This window comes from Capsicum annuum, chromosome 6 (assembly GCF_002878395.1).
Source record: "Capsicum annuum cultivar UCD-10X-F1 chromosome 6, UCD10Xv1.1, whole genome shotgun sequence".
In the NCBI taxonomy this organism is placed as follows: Eukaryota; Viridiplantae; Streptophyta; class Magnoliopsida; order Solanales; family Solanaceae; genus Capsicum; species Capsicum annuum.
In genome coordinates, this window is record NC_061116.1 from 118,698,933 (window position 1) to 118,720,423 (window position 21,491).

At 33.3% G+C, this 21,491-nt stretch overlaps 1 long non-coding RNA gene across 1 annotated transcript; it reads left to right on the top strand.

The window, feature by feature from the left end:
• Positions 1-4,811: 4,811 nt before the first annotated feature.
• LOC124899707 lies at positions 4,812-5,389 on the top strand. The gene is made up of 2 exons (XR_007057148.1): positions 4,812-4,966; positions 5,060-5,389. It is a non-coding gene; the product is annotated as an uncharacterized LOC124899707 (long non-coding RNA).
• The last annotated feature ends 16,102 nt before the right edge of the window (positions 5,390-21,491 follow it).

Sequence of the window (21,491 nt, forward strand, 5' to 3'; positions counted from 1 at the left end):
CTTGCTAAACATTTCATTCATGAACTTCTTGAATTTAGGCTTTGTTCCTACAACAAAACAGTTACATATCCTCGGGATAGGATTACCAATACGGCAAATAATGTCTTTATCTACTTCGGAACAATATTTGTAGATTCAGAAGTTGAGAACATGTGACATTCCTCCTAAATGATAAAACTAGTTTTCAACGAAAAAGTCCTGTCTCAACGAGTTCATCAACTTGTTGAAAGAAATCTTACCCTACGGATATTGTTCATATTGACCATCCTCTACCATATTGAATTCTATAAAACTAACAACTGCATCATCAGTTTCAGATAAAAAAATGTATGAATGAAAAATAATATGATCATCCGCAATGCATCCTGATAACCTGATCATTGTTAAAATTTTCCATCTGATACCATTCAATAATTTTTTTTGTGGAGATTCCATTTTTTGCCTCTATAAAATACTTTTTCATTGACACAAAGTCATCTAATGTCGGATACTAAAAGTCCTCAATGTTTGAGGTGCAATTTAGACCAGTAATGAGAGCAAATTCATATATAGAAAATTTAAAAACTGTTCCCTTGACCATTTGGGTTATCTTGTTTACACTCAAGCATCAATAAATATTTGGTTATTTGACCTTGAAAATTAGATTTAATCATATCAACAAACACACCAAAGCATGTCTCCTTAAACATATTGAAGATTTTTTTACCCACAAAGTACTCAATATCAGTCGTAAAGTTACGATTGTATGAAATGTCAATACTCAATAGATGTTGTGGAATAATTGTGATCACGTATAAACAGTGATGTATCATAATGCATTCACTAACCTTATTTACATAAGTAATGTATTAGATTAACAATTAGTTTTAACATTTGGTACATATTGAATTATGATACATAACTATGACATATGTATCAGACATCCTGATTAAATTCGTACTTATGAATCAGGTTGTACCAGACATCGTAGTAAAATTCTTACTTAGTGCTAAACAGTGATGTATCATAACACATTCACTTACCTTATGTACATAAGTAATGTATCAAATTAAAAATTAGCTTTAACATTTTTTTTTCATATTTAGTTATGATACATAACTATAACATATGTATTAGACCTCCTGGTAAAATTCTTACTTATGTATCACTATAAGAATTTTTGTGATGTATCATACGCATGCACAAACAGGATCTTCATCATTATGTATCAGACTAATTGGTAACACTAATATTTGTTAATAACAATAACTTATTTTTGAGAAATTTGTCAATTAAATATAAATAACATACCTTTCGTAATGAGTCTCTTTTCATAACTGTCTTTCTTTTTTCCTTTGAAATAGCAACAACTGGCTTATTTCCTTTAGCACTAGCAGCCTCCCATAACTTCTTTATGATTGTCAGATCGTTCTGATACTTAGATCTATTTTCATGAACTTTATAATCGAATTTACCAGGAACAAACCTAGATATATCAATTTCATTAGAAGTTGACTGAAATTGAATAAGACCCAAACTAAAAGATGGTCCTGACTCCATTAATAATTATATGATGTTTAAAGAACATAAAATTGAAAAAATATTTGTTCGATTTCTAAACTAATAAACAAAATCATCAACTAGAAATAAACTAACCTCCAATTACTTTTGAATAATTAAGTTACTAGAGTAATTGTAATGAAGGATAACGGTTGTTGCATCAAGATCGGATTTTGGCATAATCTTCGCAAGTAATGCCATGATTATAGACTAAAAAATAGTAGTTGGTTATTGAGTTGAGGTGTAGGTTATAATGTATCAGTAAAAACGTGTGTGTTGTGTGTTAGAAGGGATTTTTGTAATATATTTAGTAGGATGATATTTAAAGTAATATAGAAAAGTTAAGATGTTAACTTATGTAATTTTTCCATAAAGATTTACACAATCCGTTTCTTGCTACTTGTTTTTTTTTTAAGGTTGCATGCCCATAAAGAATGTAGGTAGTTTTACCATCATGATTTAGGTTTTTCTCTAATCTATATTTATAATCTGTAATCTATAACTATATGTATAGTCTATAATCTATAATTTATATCTATATCTATAATTTATTATCTATAATCTATAATCTATAATATATTAAAAGTGTGAAGACCTTAGAAAAGTGATTTGAACTTTTTGTCCTTTATTAAAATATCTCTCTTTAGACTAAATCATATTTTCACCCCCTTTTCAACTAAATATCTCAAAAATAAATTATTTCAGATTGACTTTTCATAACTTGGTCTCTTATTTGATTTGTGAGACATATTTTCCCTTCTATAACTATTGTAATAATAATAGATTGATTATTTAAGGAAAAAATAATTAAAAACAATAATTAAATTTCAACGAAAACTAAGCATAGAAGTTCAAATTTTTAAGAAGACTATATCAAATTTTTTTTTTTAATAATGTACTAAACTTCTAATATTTAGAAATCATAACTAAACTCCTAATATTAAACAACTGTATATATGATTTAGTTTATTTGTAATTGAAATCAATTTCTAGTAATGGTAAATTATTTATAAAAAAAAAAAAAGAGAAAGTTACTTATAGATTGGCAGGTTATCTCTTTGATTATATTCACATGGAATATGTTCCTTAATTTTATATTATACGTACATTAAAATTTTATATTCAAGAATACTTTTTTGGTTGTTTTTGTTGATCCTCTTTGTGTAGTTTTTAGGGATTTTATTTTGATAAGTTTGGCGATCCCTTTTACTTCTATGATCGATGAGGTTGAATAGACGATACAATCTGAAGAAGTTGATCAAAGGTAAGATTTATTGCTACTTACTCTCTTCTTTTGGACGTGTGTCCATAATTTTAGGTCATAGTTTTTCTACATTTTCTATATTTTTTAGTTTTGTTTCTTTTCTTATTCTTAGTCGTTATCGTCGGAGAGATATGTTTGTCGTGCTTTACTTGCAAGAGGATAGTTCTTGTGTTATGATATGATTCTCAAAGAATTAGTTTCTCTGGTGAACATTTGTTGTTTGACATATAATATTAGCGGATTGAATTAAATAACTTTTTAGGTTCTCATGGATGTTCCTGCACATGTGTGTATGTGAAACAAGGGGTCCTAAGGGGTTGTACAAACTTGCTCAAGCTTAGAATTGTAGGTATTATTTGCTAAATGTCAGAATACAATCAATGTTAGGAAGCAGCAACAAATTTAGGAGGCATCAGGGGGAGAATAATCGAGAGTGAGTGCTTAGCATGTTAGAAAGTGATTCTGCTCTGCGCTATTTAAGGATCTCAATTACTAAGAAATCTTAAAATATATGATAAGAAGCATTAGGAAAATATATAGTTGAAATGCAAAACTATTCCGCAAAGTAAAGAAGAAATCAGGTATTCTTTGTTTCAAAACAATCTCTCCTCCTATATAAGAAAAAAGGTTAAATTAGCGTACACTATCCTCCCCAAACCTTACTTATGAAATTACATTGACTATAGTATTATTGTTATTGTATTTTAGCATACGAAATAAAAAATTATATTTTATTTAAAATTAATTGCTATTTTCAATAATATTTTATGTTAATTGATGGCTTGACATGAAACAAAAAAAAAATATATTTTATTTGAAGTCAAGCGCTATTTTTGATAATATTTTATGTTAATTAATAATTTGGCATGAAATATACGTGCAAAGCACGTACATTTAACTAGTTAATATAGAAAATGTGTTATATCTTTGGTAAATGACAAATGTGCTTGTTGGAACACTAAATTAACATTAATGCACATAAAATCTTGCAAAGTAAAATAATTAAAATACGAAAAAATGTAATTAATAAGCATGAGTTAATCACTTAGTTTTCCTATGTTGATCAACGTTAATTTTCCAGGCAAATTACTCTCAAGGGCAAAATGGAAAGAATAGTAGTCAATTATGCTTTGATTTTGTAAAATGACAAATAAAATTATGAAATATCTATTTTTAATAAGGATGACAAATAATCAAGTACGAAGGAAGCATATATCATGAAGTTAAAGATTATGTGGAAGTCACATACACTAAAATAGAAAAGCTAGACATATACTTAGTAAAGAGCAAATTAAATTTGAAAGGACATTATATTGAAAGGCAATTAATGTCATATATGGACGAAGGATACAAAGATGATAGAATTGATTAAAATATATATATTATTTCCTAAATCGTCTATTGGCCGGAGCAATCAAATTTAAAAGAGAGGCCTACCAAAATTTAATTGATTAATGGCCAGAAAAATACTTTAGAGTTGAACTTTGAATGTTCCCTTCAATGGTCTCAAGGTTGGACAATAATGCTGGACTTTTAATATATTCAAATTGTAATAATTTATAACTATATGAAATATTTTGATGATTTGTATGCATTAAAAAAATTAGAATTAATGCATAATTGTGCACTTTAACTTGGACTCAACTAACACTTATGAATTTTAATTTTAAGTGTGCACAAGTATGCAATTAAATTTGTATAAAGTTGAATAAGACATACACATCCTACGTGAAAATTCACTGAAATATCCATGAAGATGTCACAGAGGACGCGTGTGCCTACTTGTTAAATATTAGACAAGTTTAAGAGTCTACTTATGCACGCCCAAAGTTAGAATGCTTAGATGGCAATAGAGACTAAGTTACAGATTTTTTTTTTAATCAAATTTTTGGTGGTCTGTTCAAACCATTTTATTAAAAGGGTCCAGATAGCCAAAACTACAACAAATGAGCCTAAAATTCAGATCCATAGGCTGATACGGTCCAAACAAAAAGGAAGCTGAAAATTTTCCTATTTTTCTAATAAAGGTAGGGTTTGAGACAAGAGTACAAAGTACCCTTCCCTTTCTTTTAAAGTTGTTTGCAATAATGCCGCCGGAGTGCTGCAGATAAATTCAAAGCTTCGATTTCTCCTTCTCTGGGCTCTGTACCAGCTGAATCAATAGTGGATCTTAACTGAACTTTTTCTATCAACTTCACTTCTATCCGGTACTGGTCATTTGTCATTTCCAATCTGATATTTCCTTTCTGTGTACAGGTGGTCTTGGGTATCTCTCACATAGCCAAACTACTTCCAGTTCACCTAGGTTTTGAGTAATGAAAACCTCTTTCTCTTTATCTGGTGGTTTTGGATGCTGGAGCAAATCCCTACCCTTCCATTTTTTGTGAAGATTTTTGATAGCTAGGATTTTAATTCTAACTGTCGTTAGCACAGCTATAATACTTCTTCCAGGTATACTTTTAATATCCTTTTACTGTACTCTTTATTCTCCTCTTCTTTTTTTGTTGAACTATGCTTGAACTTGCTACTTTATTGTAAATATGCATGCTGCTTCTGATAGTCATTATTGAATTATCCTTCTTGTCTTTATTCTGATATGTGAAATATGATCTTTATTAATATTTAGTATATATCCTGAAAAGAATGATATTCTTGCATGTCTTGTCCATCCATCACCTTATTTTCTAAAGAATCGGCCACTGTGTTCCCTTCCCTAAATATATGTGTGATAGTGATATTTAGTTTCTAAATGAATTATCTAATCTCCTCAATAATAACTACTAGCTCCCAAGAAATTTTTCACTGCTTTAGTATTATTTGCTTAAGACTTAACGAGTCAGTTTGTAAGATGGAATTTTTAAAATCTTTCTCATAACAGTACTCTAAAGCCTCTTTAATAGCAATCTATTCTACTTCAGTGTTTGTACCCAGTACCATGCCTTTAGCTCTAGCATACACTATATCTCCTTTATCTTTTCTTATGCAAAACCCATATTAACTCATCCCTGAATTTTCTCTACAAGCTTCATCCATGTTGCATTTTAACTGCATGGATTCTGGTTTCTTCCATAACACCTTTTGATATTACAATTTTGGCCTAAATGTACTCATATTATTGACCACTTCTGGCCATGGCCAATATTTCAACTTTATCCATGCATACAAAGTCTTGATCATCTTCTTCATTATCTCCTGGACTTGCAAAACCATCCCTTAAAATGAATGGAACCTCCACGTTTAATAGAATTCCCCCCTTTCATATGTTCCACATGATTATAGCTGGTATAGCTCTGAAAATCATGTTTATCTTTGATGTTGACTCCTTTTTCCACCATTATATAATCATCTATTGTAATTGTATGTTGTCCACCTGTATCCCTGCAAAATGAGCAAACAGCCTCTAAAGCCATAAGGCCAAGGGGGTTGTTAGTAAAACATGGGTCATAGTCTCTTCCCTCCTATTTTCACAACACCAGCATCTTGATACCAATTAGATCTTCATTCTCTTTAAGTTGTCATCTGTAGGAATCCTTCTCAACTATACCCTTCAAAAGGAGGAATTGTACTTAAAAAGTAAACCTTTGTTCTAGATGAAATCATAATCTCTTTTTTTCTCTTTTTTCATTTTGATGATCTCCCAGACAAACTTCACTGTAAACTGGCCACTTGTGCTACCCATCCACCATAGTTTATCATTCTGATGTTTCTCTAGTATAGGCTTTACAATTTCTAGAATCAAATCAACCATCTCTTCAGATAAATATGATAACAACAATTATTTGCCCCACTCTCTTTTTCTGATAAAATTCTTCACCTCTATTTCCTCATCTTGAAATGTCTCCCCTTCCACATAATACAAAGTACTTTATTTTGTCCAATTATCATACCAAAAACTTAAATTACAAGTTTTTACCTGCCTCTATATATTATGTTTCACCTCCTCTCTTATAGAAATCATTTTTCTCCATAGATGTGATGCTCTAGTTCCTTTAGTTAATAAAGGATACAACTTCTTGCAATATTTCTTCCACACAAAAGAACTCCACATAGTTGATATGGACGTTCTGAAGTTCCACCAGAGTTTTGCAAAAAGTTCCTTGGACATATTATGTAAAGATCTAAATCTAAGTCCACCTTTATTTTTTGGGAAACACATTAACTCCCAAGAGACCCAATGCTTATTTTTTGAACCAGTGGGATTACCCCAAAAGAACTTTGCAAAAATTTTGTGTAGTTGATTAACTACACTTACTGGAGGATTTATAGTAGATAGAATGTAAATGGGTATAGAATGTAATACATGAGTAATTAAAATATATCTTCCCCATAAGAAAGTAGCCTATTCTGCCATGAATTTGATCTATTTATCACCTTTTTCATCAGCTCATCATAATATTCCTTATTCTTTCTTCCATAAAAAATTAGACAAACCGAATAAGTAAAAGGAAACTTATCTTATTTTATCCCATTATTCTCTTTATGTTGTTGCTCACAGCTGTGGGAACCTTCTCATACAAATAGATCAAAATTTTGTCTAAGTTGCTCATTTGATCAGAGGTGTACTCATACTTTCTCAAAACTGTCACCATCTTCTTCATTGATGATAGTTGTCCAAAGCAAAATAAGATAGTATCATCATGATAAGTGATTAATGTTCGGGATCCACTTAGGCATTCTATATACTTTAAAATCTGGATCATTGAACAACTCATTTAAATTCCTTGATAAGACTTCAGCTGAGATAATAAACAAGGTTGGTGACAAAGGGTCTCCCTACATTAATCCTTTTGATTACTGAAGGAAACCATAAGACTGGACATTCATGATCATTGAATACCAATTGTTACTAATCAATATGACCACCATACTAATAATTCTTTCAGAGAAACCAAACTTCTCAAAACCTCAACAAGATATTTCCAAGAGACCCTATCATAAGCCTTTGCCATATCCGATTTCACCACCACATTATGAAACTTTTTTCTTCTGTTAATATCTCTGATAATCTCCTAAGCTAGAAAACATTTTCTATTATGCATATGCCTTTAACAAAGCCTGCCTGATTATTGAAAATAATATTAGAAAGCACTTTCATAATTCTCATATGGAGCAGCTTGGATTTAATTTTATTAACAAAAGTGCTAAGACTGATGGTGTTCACCACTTCTTTCTTTGAAACAAGCTCAAGATTAGTATGAGTGATGTACCTAGGTAATTCACCTTCACAAAAGAAATCTTTCACTAAATTAATAATGTCTTCTCTAATATACTTCAACAAAACTGAAAAATTGACCTGAAAAATCATCAGGACCACTTGCACTCTCCCTATTTAAAAAGAAAACAATTTTCTTGATGTATTATTTTTCAAGCATTCTTTCCATTCTGTCATTTTGATCCTTAGAAATACTTTTCTTGATATATCCAAATATTTCATAATTAACAATAACCTGAGTCTCTTTAAATTGCTCTATAAAAACCTGCACTGCCTCCTCTCCCATATTTTGAGCTAATATGATAATATCCCCCTGCCTTGTCTGAATTTCTATAACCTGCAACCTTCTCCTCCTTTCTTTCATATATGGGTGAAAGAATTTTTTATTTATATCGATATTTTTAAATTATTTCATCCCTGCATTTTGTTTCCAAAAATCTTCCTCTATCTTTATCAACCTTTTTAAATCTGCCTCAGCTTTACTTAGTTTTTTTCTATTTTTGGAGTTGGGTATATCTCTATCTGTTCTTCTTTTACCTTTATAACATCTTCCAAAGTGGTTATTTTTTGAAAATATCTCCGAAAATCTCCCTACTCCATATAGCAAGTGTTGATTTCACCTTTTCAACTTTTCATGTACTACATGAAATTGAGATCCAGTGATGTTTTCCTTCCAAGACTCCTACACTACCCCCTAAAAATCCTTATGCTTAGTCCAAAAATTTAAGAACCTAAAAGATTTTCTCACATGCGCTTGTGCAGTATTACATATGATATGTAGAGGTGCATGATCTGAACCCTGTCTGATGAGATGATGAACTTCACAATTAGATATAATCTGCGTAAGATCATAATTACCAAAAACCTTGTCCAATCTTCTAAACGTACAGTCATCTAGAATTCTCTCATTCTACTAAGTGAACCTGCTTCCTGTGCATCTTTATTCATTTAATGCACAAGAGTTCATACATTGAGAAAAATCAAGAGTTTCTTGTTGTGTCACTGGGAGACCTCTTAATTTTTCAGACTCATTCATGATAACATTGAAATCACCACCAATAAGACAAGGAATGTGAGTATTACTAGCAATATTCTCCAAATCCTCCCACAACTCTAATCTCTCTAAATGACTAAATCTAGCATATAGTACAATTACTTTAAAGAAATGAAATCCTACTATCAATTTTTACTCTATAGTTAATTGTTGTATAGAATTTGTGGCTTTAATTTCTTCCTATTCATTATCCTAAAAGACCCAAATTTTATCTGAATAATTTGTTTTAGCATTTGCTAAACCTAGTCTTCTTCTGTATTTATCCAATTTTGATAGGCTTTGAAAAGGTTCCATTAAAGCAATGTAAGAGTAATGATTCCTTCTATGAAGGTCTATTAGTCTCTCAAATGAGATTTGAGTTCTAACAGACCTAATTTTCTAGAATAACACCTTATTAATAATTGATCACTACTAGATTTGAGGCCTGACTTAGTCCTTGTATTACTTTGTGACTTGTCACCGATATTTTTGTAGTCTTTTCTATTCCTACCTTTTAATTGGCCAATTTTTCTCAGAGATAAATCCCCATTCCTTCAAATTTGATCTATATTAGCTTCCATGTCTGCATCTTCTTCATGGTCTTGCTTATGTTGTTTCTCCTACTGTGTTAGATTCTGAATTTTAGGAACCTCTCTTCTTCTTTCCACTTTATTTTCTGACTTCTCTGCAACATGATCTTTATTAATGTTTCTATTTACTGCAACTTGTTTTCCTTCTACCTGATAATGCACAGTATTAACTGAATGAACAGTGTCATGATTTGCACTATATCTTCCCTGATCTCTTACTGAACTTTGTAACTCTTCATGTAAATCTCCTTTTTTGGTGGAAGTACTAATGTAGTTTTGTGGAGTCAATGCCCTGTTGTCATTCTTCTTGTTCCTATTCAGAGTATGCCTATCTTCATGAGTATTTTGTTCCTTTCCAATTATTTCTTTATTAATACCCTATGGATTCTCTTTGTTAGAATTAGCTTCTATATCTTTCTTCTCAAGTGCTTCAAACTTGTTATTTACTGCTATATATGGATCTTTAGTTGTGGGAACCTTTTGATTATGGACCTTCTGAGTCCATAACCTTCTAATTCCATCTCATATCCCGTCTTTCTCCATAATTTCTTCTTCTTTTCAGCTGCTTCCTCTTTTGTTGTTGAAATTCTTCTTCCTCGGTTACCGTGGCCTTACCTTTTTCTTCCTTACTTGCTAATCCTTCTTTGTTCCTATTTTCTCCTTTCTACGACTTCGTATTCTCTTGCTCGTCTACCTTCCCATTGTCTTTCTTTTGATATAACTCAGGATGACTGACATAGCATTCTTTCTCATTATGCCCCTATAGTTTGCATTCCTTACACTATTTGGGCACATAATCATATTTGATGTAAATCCACTTCTCTATAGCTTCTCCTATCTTTTTCCTCATCCCAATATTAATCCCTTTGGGAAAATCCCCTAATAGATCAACTTCAACTTTAACTCTCCCACAGCTTGACCTTGTTTTGTTTTGTGTAGCTAAATCCCCAAATAAAAAAATATTTCATTTATGACAATCAAACCTCGTTAATCTACCTAGACAATAAAAGAATAAGGGAGAAGTGGATCTTAAATATACACACATATGTAATACATATATTCCTACTTAATGCATATAATATAAAAATAATAATCACAAAAATAACTTTAGATTTTGTGATAAATTCATTAAAGGGCCAATAATTTTATATAAAAATCTATAAATACATAGTTTTAAAAGATAAATATTATATATAATATAAGAAAGTATTACATATATGCATAATGAAAATATTATGGGTAAAATAGATATTGCATTTGATAAGGGAGGAAGATTAACCCCCCTAAAAAAAGATAAGGAAGAATGTTCTATTATTTACACGTGAGGAGGAGTTTGATTTTTAAAGCAAAATTGAGAGTATAAGTAATTTTTCATCAAGAAAAATTTATAAATATTTAATTATAAACTCAATTTCTATTATAAAATAATCTAAAATTATTGTAAAAACTCATATGTCTTAATTCATAGATCCGCATTGAGCAATATAGTCCCATAGATAAACTTATTTATTCCATGCTGAACGTAGGGACATGTATCACTTTATCCCTATGCTCTCATGAACTTTTTAATTTTCAACTTTTTATAAATATATCAAAAGCTGTTAATTAGATGATGTGGAAAAAGGAATAGTTTGCTTAACCACTAAAATTGGAATTTGGTGCTAAACATAAAAAGTTTAATGTAAATACAAAAAATATTACTAATCAAGTATTTTTAAAACAATGTAGTGCTAACTCGAAAGCAGGTAAAAAGGGAAGCTAGACAAACCAACCTTAGCCAATGACCTGGTCTAGCCTATAAAGCAAGAGAAACGCAAGAAAAGTGGACCTTTACCTAATTAGTTCAATAGGACAATGACTTTTTGATTATGTTCAACTCTTTAATTAACTGAACACCCATCTAGTTGCTATATTTACTACTCTGATTTTAGTTGTTAGAGCAAAACATCACTACACCTGACTACGGAAATTTTAGTGGATATGTCACAAGTTTAGAAGAACTAAATTTAATTTTTTCCCTCCTATTTATTATGCCGACTAAGAATTAAATTATTAATATATTTATTTCTTTTTCTACCTTTTTTTTTTTAAAATACAGAACCCCAAGAAATTCTGAATTTTTTTCTATCAATTGAGACTCTACCTTCATTGTTCCCATGTATTAAAAGACCATAATGGAATAAGGTGATCGAGAGTACTCAACTTCAAGCTTTATATAGACGAGCTTCAACGGTAAGTGTAAAGGCTGGCTTAGGTTGCGCAAAATACTAGGTTGAAGTAGTTATGATAAAAATCTGATATTGTGATACTTGAATTGGGGCTTTTGTCAAAGAATGACTTGAGTTTAGGAAGGACCTTCTTCTTTATTGAGATTTGGGGTGTTGCATGCATTATTACACCCAGGAGGGGTTGAATTGTCATGATGGGAACAGTATGAAAAGTAATAGTTTGACGAAGAGATGTGGCCTTCGGATAAGATTGAGAAATTTTATTAATATTGATGCTTGTTGATCTGAGGAGGATTTATGCACCTTATTGTTGTTATTTGAGCTAATTTAACTTAGTTTTGAGGACTTCTTGCGTACATAATGATGTAATCATTTTGTAAATGAGTATTTAAGTGTTGATTTATGTATTTATAGTGTTTAAGATATGTTTATAGTGAGTTTGGAGTCAAAACACTAAGTTAAAGATCAAATGCGAAAATTAGTACTCTTAGCTTGAGCTATGTCCCTTTCTAGTTCGTTGTGTTGGATTGCGTATTGTTTTGAGCTCTAATTTATAGTGTCTGATTTTATCGGATTATTAGTGAGTTGATAAAGACGATAAAGTATATTACACAATCTAGAAATCAAAAAGAAACAACACCACAAAACTTGGATTAGAAGAACAGACGCATGGGACAAACATTGTGCAAAGTTGGACTTTTTTGGAGTCATTGGCATGCCACACTGCCTAGATGAAGTGATAAAGCCATGTAAAGCCCTTGGTTGTAACCAAATATGTCACAAAATAGTATGAATCCATGATATTGGAGTGCACAGACCCTAGGCCACGCGATAAGGGCGTGGCGCGCCCCTATGTTAAAATTAGGCAGCGATACTTAAACTCAATTCTAACAACCTTGGAAGACCTTGGGGCTTATATATATGCTAGATAATGCTTCAATTAGTGTTTTACTTTATTTACTTTAGTTTACTGATGGATTATAACATGGATTCATCTATTATTATTACGTGTATGTTCATGAGCTGCTAAACACCCTTTTTGGGGGATTAAGGCCAAAAACATGAGTACTTTTGTTATTAATTGAATTGATTTTGGTTATTTATCATTGTTAATTTTTTTTTATCCTTTTTATCACTATTTTAAGGATTCAAGGCCCTTGTAATACATGCATAAATTTATTATGAACCCGGAAGGATGAATGATAGGGTAGAACGTAGGATAGATGGAATCGGATTGTAATCTTTCAATTAAATAAAGTTATGATTTGTGTTTAGAATAGGAATATACATAATGAACCCTATATGGATCATACACTGGAAGAATATAAATGCATTTAACTTAGTTCTTGCATCCCCGCTCAATGATGTAATAGTCTCAACCCCGAGGACCAACAAAAAATATAATTAACCTAACTAATGAAGTTATATAGCGAAGTATAATTGTTCGTAGTGTCTTAACCCTAGGTTTTCCCCATTGTTGTTCAAGGACCTTTAATTTGCAGTATTGCTTACTTTACTTTCAGTGATAATTCTCAAACTCTTTCAGTTACTTTAGAACTTGCTTAATCGTGATAGTTGAAATTAAATTAGATAGATGTCTAACACAAGTCCATATGCGATCTATACTTGACTTTTATAATGAGATTTTACTACTTGGTAGACCGCGTACACTTGCGTGTGCACTTAGACACCATAAGTTTTTGTTTTCCTCATCGGGAACTTGTAATTTAGCAACTATTTTAGTTTTAGTTTTACTTTTTGATTTTGCTGGTGCTATTCACTTGATCTTGGATTTTGTATTTGAAGGAACAAATTTAAAAAGCGAGTAATCTGGCAAGGGATAAGGGGTTGGTTGAACCAAATCCTGAGTCCAAGAAATGCTTACATCAATGGGGGAGAGAAGTAGCACTTCTCTATCGGATCCCACAAATTCATGAACAAGAAGACATTCCTGCTACCATGGTTGATGATCCACCAACATGCTAAATGGTATGCGTAGCAGCAATCCTACTCGCAAATAATGTGACCTCTCTATTTGAAGACGACTCCTAGAGGTATATTTGAATTGGAGCATAATATGGTGCAGCTTCTGCATAGCAACGGACAGTTTACTGGTTTGTTATATGAAGCTGCACAAGTCCACTTGCAAAATTTTCTAGAGATTAGTGATACATTCATCCCTACAAGTGTGCCAATTGAGTATGTGAGGCTGACACTCTTCCTCTTTTAACTTTGGGAGAAGATAAGAAGTGGTTGAATGTTGAGCTAGCAGGTTCAATCACTATATGGGATGATTTGGCCCAAAAATTTCTCATCCAATTCTTTTCATTTGACAAGACTACGACACTATGCGAGAGATTTTGAACTTCAATAAAAAGCTGGATGAGAACCTTTATCATCTTGAAAGAGGTTTCAATCTCTTCTTTGGGACTGTCCATACCATTAATAGTCCAATAAGGTATTAGCTCACACCTTTGTTAAGGCACTTGACCCTAATACAAAATTTTGCTAGATTAAGGAGTTGGTGGTCAAGCTTTGGAAAAGACATATGATGAGAAGTATACCTTGTTGAACTACATTGCACAAGGTAATCCTGACTAGCAAGATGAGATCTCAAGAAGTTTAGTGAAAAAGGTTGTGGGCATGATTGATGTTGATAGTATCACAGCCTTAGCTGCCTAATTATTAGCTATGCAGAATCAGATAATGACTTAATTCAGTAAATTCGATATGAACTAATCTCTGGCTCATGTTAATGTTGTACAACAGACCCCATCATGGTGCGGGATATGTGGAAATAATGTCCAATCTATAGATTTGTGTGGTACAAAGCTAGAATTGGTAAAATTTGTAGGCAATGCTCAAAAGTCAAACCATGAAAATTCCTACAACCACAAGTACCAGAGTCAGCAAAATTATTCTTAGGGAACAAATCAACCTCATCAGTTTCAGTAGTATCACAATTACACAAGCCAACAATATTTAGGAGATGTTGAAACAAATCCTGACCATCAAGAGAAAATGGCTACAGAAATAAAAAATCAGCAAATTGCACAGAATCAATTGGAGACACAGTTGAGGCAGATAGTTCAAGCACACAACACCAGGCCTCAAGGTGCATTCCCAAGTGATACAGAAAATCCAAAGCATGTAATGGCAATCACCTTGAGGAGTGGTAAAGATATTAATGATAGGCCTCCAAAGAAAAATCTGGAGGTACAGGTAGAGTCAGTTCTAAAATAGGTTGAAAACAAAATTGCTAATAATTCAGGAAAGTCTAAGTACCCAAAAATAAAAAGTTGTTGAGCAAGTAAAAGAAAGACCACCACCACCCTTCCTGCAAAGGCTTAAGAAATCCAAGGAGAATGCATGCTTCAAGAAGTTCTTTGACATGTTCAGAGATCTTCACATTAACCTTTCTCTCTTAGATGTTTAGCAGGGTATGCCCAAGTATGATAAGTACTTGAAGGATATGGTGACTAATAAAATTAAGCTACAAGACATTGAGATGGTGGCACTTACTGAGGAGTGCAGCTCTATGGTGATGAGAAAAATGCCTAAGAAGCTAAATGACCTAGGGATTTTCACCCTCCCCACATAAATTGGTGACATTGTGGTCCATTTTTAAGCGATTTGGGGGAAAGTATCAAATTGATTCCACTATATGTGTTCAATACTCTAGGTTTTGGAAAGCCAAGACCATGCTCTCCAGATGGTAAACCAAACCTAAGTCTAGCCCAAAGAAATCATTGAGGACGTGCTCATAAAGGTTGGTAAATTTATTATCCCTGTTGAATTTATTATTTTGGATTATAAGGTAAATGATAGGATACCAATCATCTTGGGACATCTATTCTTGGCGATAGGGGGAGCATTAATAGGTATGAGAGATGGAACTCTCAAAAAGAGGTTGGATGATCAAGAGGTGGTCATCAAAGTTTATAAGCCACTCAACTGACCTTCCCATTATAATGATATGTGTATGATTACAGTGATGGAAGTAAATGATTGTGGGGTGGTGGAGCCACCACCAAAGACCTCTTCAAACTTTCTCATTAAGTTGCCCAAGCCACCACCTAAGACCGAAGCGATGATGAATGAGGAGCCTGACAAGGTTATTATTAAGAAAAATATTCATATTGAGAATACACACTCAAGAATACAAAAAAAAAAAAAACAAGAATATGGCCTCAAAGTATGAGGAAGAGGATGGAGAATATGACTGAGTTGTAGTGATATGGGTCGTGCCGTGACACAAAATATGGAGCTGCTCGGAAGGCAACCTTAGTAAAGGTAGGTATTTTATTTTAAGTATTTTAGTTTTTACTTCACATAGTTTTATTTTTATTGGTCACAGATTGATGAAAAGTTCGAGGACCAAAAATCTGAGCTTAGGAGCATGGTAAAGACTAAGTGTGGGGTCTACGGACCCTCTTGATGTATAAAGATGCTTCTATCTAGGCCTATAGGACTCAACGAGTATTTATATCCTGACTTTTAAGTTTAATTTGGAGAAAAAGTAAGTTTTTAGGTGTGGAGTGCGGAAATTTCCATGGTTTCGGGTGAAGTGATATTATATGGTCTTAATTGTTAGTCGTTTTCTAAGTTTTTGGGTTAAATGTGGAAAAAATTTAAAAATTACTAAAGGATTTTATCTTTGTTAGTTTTTAGTTTGTTGGGGTCAATTTAGTAAGTGCACACTTCACCCACCTTGTGATTGTTCTTTTTGTTTCTTTTAAATGGAGGCGCCCTTTGAATCCAATATTTTTTTTCTTTTTAGGAGTAAATTTTAAATTTTTCGTGTTAGGATAAGTGAGATGTTCTGGTTGGTGTTATGTGTGATTGCATGTTGCAATCGATTTTTGCGTGTAAAAGTATGTTGTATATGTGAAATACTACTTTTGAGACTCCTAGCTCTAGTTTATGACTCTCATACGTTATTGGCTTAATATTGAATTCATGCTATTGTTTGGTTGATAGTCTATGATGATCTCACTTGAGTTGAACATATTCCATGTGTGTGCAAGGATTTTTGTGAATTTCTTATTGCATTTGATGTCTAAAACTTTTCTGGTGTGCGTGCAAAGCGAAATAAAGAGTGTGGATTTATCAAATTATATAGGCATTTTATTAACAACCATGTTTCATACTCTCTTTGATCTACCATTGTGCATAACCTTAGTCAGCCCTATTGAGCCAATAGCTTTTGTTCTTTGACAGCTTCATATGTTGCTTGTTCCTCTCTCTTTGGTTTGATCTTTAGTTGGTCCAAAGCTTTTAGGTGCTTTAGCTGCAAAAATTAATAAGATTAAGGAGTGTGAAATTAAGAAGGAAAAAAATAAATATGACGCCCCTAAAAGTTGTAGCGTGCGGTATGACAAATGATATATTGTGGGTGGGAGTTGTGTACTGGAAAAAAATGAAAAAATTGTGTTAAAATTAATCATAAGTTGACAAAAATCCCCTCCATGGGATAATGAATGAGCATAATGAGATGGGACAAAACAAAAGATGTGTGTAGATAGAAGTGGTGAAAATTGGTTGTTAACAGAGAGATCTTAATGCATAATTTGATGTATATATTAAAGCTCTTAGGGAAGATGGCCACTATTCTTGGCCAAAATAGTTCCTACCTGTCCCTCAAGCTACATTACAACCCTTAAAGTCCTATTTGATCTTAAGCTTTAATATTAGTAGAGTACTACACTAAGGGAAAACCTATGGTTAATCTTTTGTAACTTTTGTATTCTTTGTGAGAGTGAGTGTAATTTGATTCTTGTACCCATTCTATGATAAATTACATCTATATGAGTGATTATGGGTAGCTCTCTTGTGCGAGAAAATATGTTTAATGATAGTTTAGTGATTGGTATGATAATGTCACGACCCAAACCGGGGCCCTGGCCGTGACGAGCATTCCAAACCACAGAGGCCCAAAACACCCCTATCTATCTGGTAGTCATGCTCATAATTCATTTGATAAAATGAAATACAGAAGATACACAATGTTACGGAAACATGGACATGAAATCTAATGAAATCAATAATGGGAAATAACGTCCCACAACATCTATCGACATCTGAAAACCATCTGTGAAATCTCTACTACATGACTAAAACAAACAACTGCCTGAAAGCTGGGACAAGGCCCCCAGTAGACCCAAAACTATTAAATGATAAATTAACTTCCAGACATCAGGCCTTCCGTAATATAGAAGGATCACCACTCTACTCTGCAAATCTGTCTGAAGAATCTACTGATTTTCTGGACCCCTAGACTGTGCCTCCGAACCTGGGAGGAAAGGGGTCAATACAAAGTACTGGTACGCAGAGAAATCCAAAACAAAGTAGAGAATTTTATATAAAATACATAATAGTTGTTATAAAACACATTATTGCAAAATGATTTCGAAAATACATGGGCATAGTATAATGATTTTTCAACAACAATGCAACACATCTAAGCTAGGTGGTACACCCTACAATTTCATATTTTCACCAACTATCAATCTCGGTTGCCACTGAGATTAGAGTATAAGTGAGGGAAAGACACACAAGATCACACAGCAGGGTGTCTCGACCCAATCAAGTATGGTAGTGCACAAGATCACAAAGCAGAGCTCTTAACCATAGTCCTAATTTAGAATGACATAATGTCAGGTACACAAGATCACACAGCAGGGTACCAAGTTCCCGAGTCGGCAAACATGGCTTCCAGCGTAGTGACGCGTTCTTTCTTCGGGTCACTACCTAGCTCATAAAATTAATGCATGAAAACTCATTTAAATTAATCACATGTTATTCTCTACAGGGTATAGTCATACCCGACTTGCAAGTCATCAATATGACATCAACTTCTTATACCATTTACAACATGCACATATGTATGACTTTCACACCATTAAAACACATACACCATGGTTCTCAACATGCAATCATTCAAGAATGTTTAATAATTTATAAGTAAAGTCATATCGATTGCAAAACTCATGTTCTCAATGGTTTAACACAAATATGATATGGGGTATAAACATTATCATGGGGAATTTAGGAAATTCACAACTCATGTACATCACACCCTTTTGAAATTTTAGGTCACGTGTTCACAATTTAACCATTAAAATATATTCAAATAAACAACCCCATGATATCTCAACATTTCTTTCAAAATCATAAATCAAAACATGTTATTTGTATCAATTGAAAACCCCCATTTGTAAAACATATATATATTTGTATAAATTTAAAGTCTTGCATAAATTCCCTTTTGAAAACATGCCTACGAAATTTAGGACAACCCCGCGTACCTCTATATGCGAAAATAATAGCTTCTTCTTGAAGCCTACGTTGCAGGATTCCAAATCTTCCATCAATTTTGAAAATCCACGGCGGAATCTTGAGTTATTAGGATTTTTATTTTGAAACCCTTGAGAGAGTTGTTGGAGAAATATGATGAATGTGGGTGTATTTTGGCTTTCTAGGGATTAAATCCCGTGTTTAAGATGATAGGGGAATGGACAATTACCCAAATACCCTTAATTTACTGGAGGATCTGAAAACTTTGGCCTGGGGTGATCCACCAGGCGGTGCCTTCCCAAGAGCACTGCTATAGGCCAGGCATCACCTGCCCTATCACGGGCTCTCTTCCAGGCCAGGAGATCTGCCAGGTAACGCTTGCAGATCATGGGACCTCACTGGAATGGCACCCCAAACGTGACCTTATGCTCATATAAGAATCCCAAAACTCACCCGAGATGTACTACAACCTTGCCCCATCGTAACACAACAAAAAAATCTAAAAGTAGAGGTCGGGAATGTTGAAAATAAAATCCCCAGAGATTACGAGCTAAAAATGAGTCTAAGTTTTTTGGCACTTAGAAAGAAAAAATTTATGTTTTTAAGTCTAAGACCACACCACTAAGAGTTAGTACATGCACGACTTTTATGGGGTGTTACATTATCCCCCCCCCTTGGGACCATTCGTCGCCGAATGATGATGTGGAATTAGAGTCAAGCACGATTTTCTAGCATACTAAGACATAGAAAGCATAAGTCAAGGATTGTACCTTCCACCTCGTCATTCACCGAATCAAATAAGCTTGGGTATCTAACTCTCATGTCGTTTCCTGATTCCCAAGTTACTTCTTCAACTTTTTGATTCCTCCACAATACTTTAACTGAGGCTATCTCTTTGCTCTTTAATTTTCTAACCTGACGATCTAAGATTGCTACAGTCTCTTCTTCATAAGAAAAGGAATCGATCACTTTGATTTCTTCAACAGGCAATACTAAAGAATGATCTCCAATGCACTTTTTCAACATGATACATGGAATACCAGGTGAACAGAACCCAAATTTACAAGCAACTTTAACTCATATGCAAATCCACCTATCCTCTTTACAATCCGGTATGGTCCTATATAACGAGGACTCAGCTTACCTTTCTTTCTGAATCACATAACTCCCTTTATGGGAGAAACTTTAAGAAATACCCAATCTCCAACCTCAAACTCTAAATCTCTTCTTCTAACATTGGCATAAGATTTCTGATGACTCTAAGCTGTCTTAAATCATTCTCTGATTATTTTCACATCCTCCATTTCCTGATGAACAAGATTAGGTCCAAAAAACTGTGTCTCACCAACTTCATACCACCTTATCGGAGACCTGCATCTCCTCCCATACAACGCTTCAAATGGTGCCATCTTAATACTGGCATGGTAGCTATTATTGTAAGCAAACTCAATAAACGACAAATGATCTACCCAAATACCTTTGAAATCTATTACATAATCCCTCAAAAAATCTTTAAGGGTTTGAATGGTGCGTTCGGCTTGCCCATCAGTTTGAGGATGGAATGCAGTGCTTAAGTTCACTTAGGTACCTAAACCCCTTTGAAAAGATTTCCAAAACTAAGAATAAAACTGCATACCTTGATCAGATATAATAGAGATAGGTGCTCCATGCAGATGGACTATTTCCTCAATATACAGCTTCACATAATCACCCAAATAGCGTCATACTGGTTTCGGGACTGCAGAAGTCTTGTAATGAAGTCTATATTTACCATCTCCCACTTCCATAAAGGCATAGCTATCTCTTGGGAAGTACCTCCTAGCCTCAAATATTCTACCTTCACTTGTTGACAGTTCAAAAACTTGGAGACAAAATCAGCTACATCGTATTTCATGTTTGTAACGCCCCGATTTGCTGAACCGGAATGGTACACGATGCTCATGACCCCGAGGGACCACAACCTAACCCATGACTGATATCTGTACCGATAAACTGTATAATATCTCATAAAATATACAGAAACATAAACTGTAAGGCCATAAGGTTCAATACTAATACATATTTAAAAAATATGGTATAACAATACCAAAAAGGAACATAAATACTAAAGTATGAACATCTAATCTGACATCTAGCCTAAAAGCCTCTAGCTGAACTGAATAAGGAGTTGATGGGACATGTCCCCAACTAACTCCAACTACTAAAATAAAGTGAAAACTAAAATAGAAATGAAATCATTATGTCCTCAAAGGATGAGGACTCACGTCTAACTCTGACTGCTGATCCTGGAATCTACTGCTGATTTGGAGCTCATGCCTCTGAACCTATG